This window comes from Leptopilina heterotoma, unplaced genomic scaffold, assembly GCF_015476425.1.
Source record: "Leptopilina heterotoma isolate Lh14 unplaced genomic scaffold, ASM1547642v1 Lhet_174, whole genome shotgun sequence".
Classification (NCBI taxonomy): domain Eukaryota; kingdom Metazoa; phylum Arthropoda; class Insecta; order Hymenoptera; family Figitidae; genus Leptopilina; species Leptopilina heterotoma.
The window spans coordinates 505,084-515,453 of record NW_025110890.1 but is presented as its reverse complement, the minus strand read 5'-3'; the positions used below and the strand labels follow the sequence as shown (position 1 = coordinate 515,453).

Here is a 10,370-nt window from a genome sequence, read left to right as displayed (position 1 = left end):
ATGTACTGTTACCAGGGGGTCGATTACGTAAATTGATTTGATTTTTATTTGACTTTGACTTTCAAGCGCATTTCAATTTTTGTTACTAGACACGTGTTCTTTACTGACAATTCATATTGTAAATAAATAAAAATACCCCCAGTAAAGTAAATAAATATTAAATAATTAAAACAATTATTGAGTAATAATTAATTATTATCAGTTTATTATTCAAATACCCCCCCCCAGTACTTTACTAATTACTTAATTAATTAATAGTAGGTACTACTAATTGAGTAACAATTAATTATTATTAGTTTATTATTAAAATACCCCCCGTACTTCACTAAATCATTTTTAATGAAGAAGAAAAGAAAACTTTTTACTTGAAAAATGCAACGAAAGTTAAAGAAAAATTTCAATATTTACCGTTTTTTTTACTCTGCATTTATTCTCCACAAATAATTAATATTTTATTTTATAAAATTTATTTCTAAATTCTTTTTATCATCGACTCCCAAGTAGTTCATATGCCCTTCTCTCTAAATTTGAATTAAGGAAAATTTTTACTGATTTGAATTATTGTCGTCACATTTTTGCTTTTGAATTAATAAAAAATAGTAATTTCTACTAATTTATTAGTAAACTTTACTAATTCAAAAGCAAAAAGCGAGTTACTAATTCTAACTAGTAAACAATTTTATTTATTTAAAGTAGTTCATATGCCCTTCTCTCTAAATTTGAATTAAGGAAAATTTTTACTGATTTGAATTATTGTCGTCACATTTTTGCTTTTGAATTAGTAAAAAATGGTAATTTCTACTAATTTATTAGTAAACTTTACTAATTCAAAAGCAAAAAGCGAGTTACTAATTCTAACTAGTAAACAATTTTATTTATTTAAATTTAGAGTGTATACTTTTGTTTAAAGTCATGTGAAACAAAAAATATTTATTTGATAATTGTCGGTAATTCTAAGGCGGGAATTAAAATTAAAATATAAAATGAAAAATCAATTGCTAATTTTTTAAGAATATAAAAAATTTTAATAATATATTTTTGGTATCATTCAATTACAAGTTTGGTTATTATTACATTTTTTACATTCGACTTAAAATCTAAGTAATACAATTTATTTGTTAATAGATAAATATTAAAATTGAAGAGATAAAGTAAAATATATTAAAGTAAACAAATATCTTTATTAATTCTTGCACGTAGGTAACTTGTAGATAAAAATCCTCTATCATCCTTTTTTTTCACCTCGGTTCTGAGTCTGCCTTTTATAGTCTGCTTTTATTTCTGAAACCCTTTTTCTTCACCTAGTTCCGAGTCTTCTTTCATTACTTTCGTTCCTGAAATCCTTCACCTGGTTCTGAGTCTTCTTTTATTACTTTCATTCCTGAAACAAAAACAGGTCTTCTATTCCCTTCATTTGTAAAGTACTACACTCTAAATCTGAATCAGTGAAAATTTCACTGATTTCAATTCAGTGGCCCAGTTTTCTTTAATTCATCAGTGGGATTTCACTGAGAATCAGTAAAAACCACTCAGTGAAATTCCACTGACAAAGAAAACTGGGCCACTGAATTGAAATCAGTGAAATTTTCACTGATTCAGATTTAGAGTGTAGACTTCATTCCCCAAGGAGAGAAACTTTCCACTTTACTCTCTAGGGAGAAAAGGAAGCGATTTTAAGTTGTGGTCGCTCTACTACTTAGAGAGAAAAGTTTGGGGTTAAAGTGGAGTCGTTTTAGTTTCCAAGGAGAGAAAGGGACTTTCTCTCTCTCTATTTTCTGCAATTGGTGGAGAGAAAGTATGAGTCACTTCATCTCTGGAGGGGGAAAAAGCGACTCCTTACCTTTCCTTGAATTCTCTCTATTTCCATCCCCTACTTGCTCCCCATTTCCATCCCCCTCCTCCAAGTAGGGTTTTGGCGACTACCCCTACTTGGGAAAAACTAAAGTCGTCCTCAAGGAGATATACTTCGTTCTCCTTGAGATGGAAGTGGGAGAGATCAGGTTTTCTCCCCTTCTCAAAAAGAAGTCCAACTGAACGAGAGTGACAACGCCCACTCGTTCGGAAAACTTCGTAGAAAATATTACGTAAATACGTAACGTACGTAAATTACTGACAATTACTGACGCAAGTAAGTAAAAAAAATACTTATGTAAGTTACGTAAGTAAAAAATTTAAATTTAGTTAAATTAAGTTTTTACGTAATAATAAGTAACTTACGTAAAAAAATAATACGTAACAAATTTTTTTTTACTTTCTTAGGTAAGAGGATTTGGTGGGAAAAAGGTAAGAAAGATTAGGAGATAGAAGAAGGGTGGGGATGAGAAGGAGGTGGGAGGAAGGGAAAGCAAGTTAGTGGGTGGAAGGGAAAGAAACTTCAGTGGACGACTGAGTCTTCCTTGGTGAAGGACTTACTTTTATAGTCTTTCTCCAAGGAAGAGGGGGAGAACTGGTGGGAAGGGTGGGGATGAGAAAGAGGTGGGAGGAAGGGAAAGGAAGTTAGTGGGTGGAAGGGAAAGGAACTTCATTGGACGACTGAGTCTTGCTTGGTGAAGGACTTACTTTTATAGTCTTTCTCCAAGGAAGAGGGGGAAAACTGGTGGGAATGAGAAAGAGGTGGGAGGAAGGGAAAGGAAGTTAGTGAGAGGAGGGGAAAGGAAGTTCCCAAGTTCACTTGGAACTTGGAAGTCAGTGGACGACTAGTCTTCCTTGGTGAAGGTCTTACTTTTATAGTCTTTCTCCAAGGAAGAGGGGGAGAACTTCACCCTGCTCTCGGATTGGTCAACAGAGAGACTAGTCGATCCCCTAGGGAAAGAAGACGACCTCTTATTCGCCAAGAGTAAAACAAATTTCTCCTCATAGTGGAGAAATTCCCCTACTCCCCAGAAAATAAACCAAGTGCGTTTTCCCTCCCTAGGGGAGACTGAAATAGAAGTATCACTGAAAAAATTACATTCTAAATTTAAGAAAATCTACTTAACGCCAAGAATATTATTCTTTAAATTATATTTAAACTAAAAGAATATTATTCTTATTGTAAGAATATTTCCACTTATTTAAGTGACGAATATTTAAGTTGATTTTTCTTAAATTTAGAATGTAATTTTTTCAGTGGCAGATAAGAAAAACAAAAAAAGGACAGAAGAAAAGATTTGTAAAGTTGCTGAAGAAAGAAAAGTAGTGAAACAAAAAACATTCGACTTTTCGTTTTCAAATTATCATTTTAACTGATCCAAATTTAGAATTTTAATTTTTTTTAAATTCTCGAATATTTAAAATAAATTAGTAAGCTAAATTTTGAAAAACTATTGTAAATTATATAATGAAGATGAGCAATCCTACTGAAGAATTTTTATCTGCAAGTTAACCTATGTGCAAGGATTAAGAATTTTTATCTGCAAGTTAACCTATGTGCAAGGATTAATAAAGTTATTCTCTTTGTTTCGGAGAAACGCCTGAACTTTATCTAATGGCAATGAAAACATTATGTGATACTGTATAATTTTATAAATATACTTGAAGTTAATAAAAAAAATTGCAATTGACTTTTTTTATTTTCCCTCTCTTTAGAATTTAATTAACCTTCGCGCTATCGACATTTATTATAGGGGTACTCAGCAGTATTTAATTCTGTAAAGTCTGTTTTGTACCAAATTAATCGCAGATTTAGTTAAGAACCAAATTTTTAATAGTTTATTCATTGACTTAAAATCTGCGATTTTGAAAATTTTTAAGCATTATTCTGCAGATATACTTTGTCCATATTCAGAAAATCAATTATGTAAATAATTTATAAATTAATTTACTTCAGTGAAGCAATTTTAATGAACCAATTAAAAATTAATTTATCTTATTTTAATCAAGAACGTTAGTATTTGTAAAAAAATAAAAAATTGCACAGTATGATTATAATTATTATTATTAACAATAGGTAAAATATTTATAAGAAAATAGCGAAATCTAATTTTTCAAAATTTCCTCAAATTCGCTTGAAATTTCATACCAAGGGATTTTTGGGGTCGCTGATTAGGAAACTAAAGTGAGATTTCCAAAATTAAAAATAGTAGACATTTTTTAAATTCTGCCTAAATTTGCTTGAAACTTATTATTCGGGGGTTTTCGAGGTCACCATTTTGAATTTTTTAAATGTTACTTCAGATTCGTAATCAGCGACCCCGAAAACCCCCGAGTAAACAAACTTTATGCAAATTTCAGCAGTTTTGAGAAAAATGTACGCCATATTGGATCCGCCATTTTGAATTTTCAAAAGTTTGAAAATCTGACTGGGTTTTTTGGGGGTCACGAAAGGGTTAAATAAATTACATTATACTTGATGAATTGAGGACTTTTTTAAAATCTACAAATAAGAAATCATTTTTGGCTACTCTGAATAACCCGTGGTAGTCCGCGTACATAATAAATAATTCAATAGCGTGAAGGTTAAGAAAAAAGTAATTTTATTTCAAGACAATGTAAAAATGGAATTAAGATTTTAACTTTCAATGTTTTGATACGCTTTTTGTCTCAATTTGTTAGTCTTTTAAAATCAGTGAAATTAATATTAAACATAAAAATAATTCATTCTAATAGTAATAACTTTGCAAATTTTTGCTATCTCCATTATATTCTAAATAATTATTTCGAACTTTAATTTATTACTGTTTAATAATTTAATTAATAAATTTAATTTATTATTATTTTTTAAAAAAAGATTGACAATAACGAAAAGAAAATTAGGTCTCAGCAAAGAATATAAAAAATCATTATTCTTTTGATTGTAAAAAAGAATTAACTTTCCTTTCTAATTTTGAATTGTCGAAAAGTCGTCGATTAATAAAATTTATAATCTCTAAAATTTTAAGAATTTAAAAAAATTTAAAAGTAAGGTACATCGATATTTTAAAACTTGTACTTATATCAGGAAAAAAATATGATAAAATTATGATCTGAAATTAGTTAGAGAATGAAACAAATGAATTTTTAAATAAAAAATATTGAATAATAATGGTATTTTTTACCATTTTCAGTATAAAAACAAAGACTTTTTTTAAATGCTATAAACATTAGAAAAATCAATTTTTACATTTGACAATTTTTTTGGGGATTGAAAAATATATATTCTACAAAATTACTCATGAATTTCAAAATCCACCAATTTTCAAGGGGTTATGACACTCTAGGATTTTCAAAAAATCGATTTTTTCTTTTTTGCTTTAAATGGTCCCTTGGAGTCTCAAATGTAACATATTGAAAGATTATGGACTGTAATAAGGAATAAGAAACAATTCTCATAATTATGATATTTCAAAATTTACAGGAACAAATGGTGCGGCCACGGACCCTTCACGCCAAAAATCAGCGTCAGCGCCACAAATTTCAATAAAATTTTATAATATTTATATTTTTACACTTTAATAAATGTACAATAAAGTCCTCAGATCATAATTGTGATTGCCTTCGTAGTTTGCTTTAAAAAAATTCTCAAAAACACCTATTTTTTCGACCTCTATAGAGTGTCATAACCCTTTAAGTAAAATAAAAAATTATTATATAATATTATTTTTTGACCATTGAATTCCTCATAAAAATTACCTTAAAAATAATTTTGTGGAATATTTAAATTATTTTCTTGATATAATTAAAAATACCAATGTACCCACCCCTTAAATGAGAAATAAAGTAAATAGAGAATTACAATAAAGAATTAAGTTTCCTCTCTAAATTTAAATTACGAAAAGTCGTCGATTAATGAAATTTATAATTTCTAAAATTTTTAGTACTTTTAAAATAAAATTATGAGAAAACAGTAAATAGAAACAAAATAGAGTGAAAATAAAATTCCAAAATATAAGAAAATGAAGAGAAAATAAAATATTAGTGTCTTTTGACTTACCCCTCTTCTTCGACGTATGATGTTGAAGCTTCTTCGAGAATTTAAATTATTTACACTTTCTTAAATCTACGAAATAATTTTCAAATTTCCTAGCTAATATAATTGCATTTTTTTTTTTTTTGAAATGCCTAGCTAAATAATTTACATTATTATTTCACAAGTTTTTTCAAACTTAAGAAATATTCGTAGCAGTCGGCGAAGAATATCCTAATATAATAAAAGCTAAGTCTTAATGAAGTTTCGAAAAATCTCCGGGGTAATTTACAATCATTCTGCGGCGTCTTCTTGATGTTTTTCTTTTGACCTCTTCCTGGAAACTGTGAAGAAATCCATCACGTGTAATGTTAGGTGACATTTTGCTGTAAAAATTGGAGTTAATTAGAAAATTATAAAATATTATAGAAAATTAAAAAATTAAAATTGTTATATTTTCTTAATTTTTTTTCTATTAGAAGTAATTTTTTAAGAATAAAAGAAATTTATGTACTTATGTTACAAACAGTTTATTTTTTAACTGTTTTTTTTAAATTCTTTATTAATTTATTCCTTCTATTAATTAATAATTAATCAGTAATTAATATTGAAAAGAAAGCCAAGGAGTAATAACCAAAGAATTTGATTTATTAAATCTGATAACAAATTTATTGGAAATTAAAGAGCCATTAATTTTAATTTGCAAAAATCAATAGAACCTCAATTTGTAACTATTACGACACGTGCTCACGTTTATGGTAATTTTAATTATACACCTGAATTTCAAGTAAAATATCTAATGGAATGGAATTTTTAAAGAAAAAAAGTTTAAATAACAATGAAAATGGACTATTAATATTTATAAAAATAGCATTTTATTAATTAAAATTAAAATATTAAATAGAAAAGTATTATCCAAAACAATAATCAGAAAATTAAAACAATAACGTCACTTCATTGTTCACATTTTCTATCTAAATAAATTACAATTGGAATAAATGAAACAAATATATTTAAAATTAATAATTTTATTAATCAATAAGGAGACGCTATTCTCCACTTGCAAACGCCAAGGTCACTGCCAGATGGCAGTTCAGTTGATAAAATCAGTTTCCACGCCACCTGGTGATGATCTCGACGTTCTCAAGTGGAGAAATTAAACACTTATTAAAAAAATTCTCTGATAGTTAAAAACTGTTATTTTGAAAAGAATTTAATTTTTTCCATTAAAAACTATGATCTAATTTATTTAAAATTAATACAAATATAAATAAATTAAATATAATGGACAAAAAATAATTTCGCCAATAAAATGAAAAGCAAATTGTGAATAAAACGAATTATCATTTTCTTTTACCTTACAACACATCTTTTAAATATTAAAAAAAGAAATTATTTGTCATCATTTGTGGAAGGAAAAATATTTAAATATAATTTTTAATTAGTAAAAGAAAAAAAAGAAAAATTTTTTAAAATATTTTCTGGGACTTACTCATGATACATCTAATCAAGGAAGATCCAAAAATCGAAACAATTGTTTTCTTCAAAAAAATTCTTGCACACTCTTCTTGATTGAAAAATTTCAAGTATTAAACATTTTAATTTCATTTATTTTAATTTATTTTTAGTTTAATTTATTTTGTTTAATATATTTTTATTTAATTTACAGTTAAATTTCGAGTTGGAAATATTAAATAAAATTCACTTATTTGGAGAAATAACCTTTTCACGACTAGTTGCCCCACCAAAGGAGGTCAATAAACTGTGACGCTATGACAATTTTACTCAAGAAAGCAAGAAAAGAAACAAAGGGGAAGGGGCTCAATTTTGATTTCGTACTTTTATTATCGTTGAAGAAAAAGATAGACAAGGACGGAAAGAAAACAATTCCTGTTAACAATGCCGAGGGTCGTTAACTCTCTTATTTACAATAAGGGATTAACTGTTCCCTCTAATTCTAAGTCATTGAAAGTCGTCGACAAATTTGTCAATTTCTAATTTCTCTTTTAATTTTCAACTCAAATATTAAGAGAAAATATTAAAACTACATATTTAGTAGAAAAAAATAATTAAAATCTTACAAGAACAATTAGTAAATAATTGTATTTACAATTTAAAATTAAATAAAAAAATGTTTTAAAAAAATTTGAAATATTTTATTTAAAATTTTGATTTAGTTTTCAATAAAATAATTATATTAAAAAAAATTGTAAATCTTACTGTTTTATTTTAATTGCTACTAGTTTTGTATTGTTAACTATATTTCTTATTATTTTTCAGTTTTTCTAATTTTTTCTAAAATAAAATTTATTTATCTTGATTTATTTTTGGTTTTTGCTTTCTAATAAATTTTAAATTTTCTAGTTAAAGAGTTTGAAAATACTAAAATAATTCTTTGACAATGCCGAAGGTCATTAACTTTCTTGTTTACAATAAGGAAATGAATTTTCTCCCTTAATTGTTCATTGTTAAAAATTTCCAGACTAATAATAAATTAACAATTTTCAAAATTTAATAAAATTGAGCTCTTTCCTCTTATTTTTTTCTAATTAAAAATATATAAATATTATATAAATAAAGATACATAAATATTACTTTAACTAAATTTTTTTTTAATATTCAACTTACAATAATTATTTATTAAAATTTTTAAATCCAAGTTTTATTATTTCTTCTTTATAATTATTTTATTATAACTTTTTATAATTATTTTATTCTCTTATTCAATTTTTAATTAATTTTTATTCTCTCCAAGTTTGTTATTAATTAATCAATATTATAACAAGAATTAAAATAATATACAAATAAAATTTAGAAATATATGAAGATTTATCAGTAATTTTCTTATTTATCATAATTTTTATTCTCTTTTAAATTTTTTTAATAATTTTTTATTCTTTCTAACTTTATTATTAATTCATATTAATTTGTACATTTTAATTTACAACAATATTTGAAATAATATTCAAAGAAAATAAAAAAATATATGTAAAAAAAATAAATTTACACGAAAAAATGTTAAGATTTCAAAGGAATTTTTTTTTATTTACTAATAAAAATTATTAAATAAAGAAAAGTTTAAATAAGAATTATTATATTTAATAATATTAAAAAGTTGTAAACGTAAATAATAGCAATAATTATTGTAATAAATGAATCGAAACTACTTTTCAATTACTGTAATTTTGCTACTAATTAAAACTACTATTTATTAGAAATTTTTAGTATATTTTGTTATTTATTATAAAATATTTTTAATTATTTATTTCTTTTGTACTTACTCATTTATTTACCAAGGACGACCGTAGAATTTAGCAGAAACTTTTTCCTTCGAAGATGGGTTGCAGTTTGGAAAATTCTTGTAGATTCTAATCAATAAAGAAAATTTGATATTAGTTATTTGAGTCACACTTATTTTATTATTGGAAATATTTGAAATATTATTGGAAACATTTTTAAAAATTCATTTATTTAAGGAAATAATTTTCACTTACCCTTTTTACTTCCTCTTTCTATTGTCCTCATAATCACTTCAAAAAAACACTTTGAAATCTTCTTTTGTAAGATAAACTTTTTTTTTTACTTTTTTTAGTATCAAAAATTTAAATACTAATTTGCTACAATTTTTTAGTAGCAAAAATAATAATAATTAAATATTAATTTACTACAATTTAATGCATATCCTGCTTACTGTAACGACAGCACTTGTACGAACGGCCTGAGTGAACTGAGAGCGGACATCAAGCGGACGTGAGTTATATAGCGCGATGGGAGGGGACAACAGCCAATCACCGCACGCGAGTCTTCCCTCCACTCACTACTGCCGATATAAAAGTGCCGATGCCGCTTCCTCGCGATCAGTTCCAAACGAACATTATTGAGTAACGGAGGAAGAATAAGTCTCCAAATTTTTTTCTTTTTAATAATAGAATTTTTGGGAAAAAATCTGTATTCCTTATATGAAAAGAGTAGATATGCAAATTAGCTAAAGGAAGACAGTTTTATGTTATTTTATAAAAACAATATTAATCAAAGTATAACGCGTCCAGTAGAACAAAAGTCAACCATTACAAAACTATTAGTTATAAAATCCGTCACACGTTTTTTATCATTGTTGATATTTTTAGTTTTCATTCATCGTAATGATATTCTATTTATTTTTTCTAAACAATAATAAAAAAATGCACTGAGCGCGGGAAAAGATAATATAAATGACGATTTTCCTAAAAACGTATATTAATCATCATTGTATTCCGAATGTCTATTCGCAAAATATAATTATATATTTATGTTAATGATTTCGAGTAATTAATACATTGGGATTTCGTTCTTTGAATATAGTGTCTTCATCATGTTAGAACATGACTGCTGGATATTCTCAAGGCTTTATCTCAGCTTCTACCTCGCTGACTTCCTTCATATCAGAATGCAGCATATGCAGGTTTATATAGGAAATTCGGGGAGTGATACGCAAGGGACATGAGGCGATAAATCAAAATAATATCTC

General features: G+C 26.2%; 1 protein-coding gene and 1 long non-coding RNA gene across 8 annotated transcripts in view; both read right to left on the bottom strand.

The window, feature by feature from the left end:
• The window catches only part of LOC122499744, a 180,583-nt gene that overhangs the window by 16,890 nt on the left and 153,323 nt on the right, over positions 1–10,370 (bottom strand). The window lies entirely within an intron of this gene.
• LOC122499745 lies at positions 1,201–7,857 on the bottom strand. Its single transcript, XR_006301376.1, has 3 exons — positions 7,356–7,857; positions 5,891–6,249; positions 1,201–1,381 (listed from the first exon to the last, which is right to left on the bottom strand). It is a non-coding gene; the product is annotated as an uncharacterized LOC122499745 (long non-coding RNA).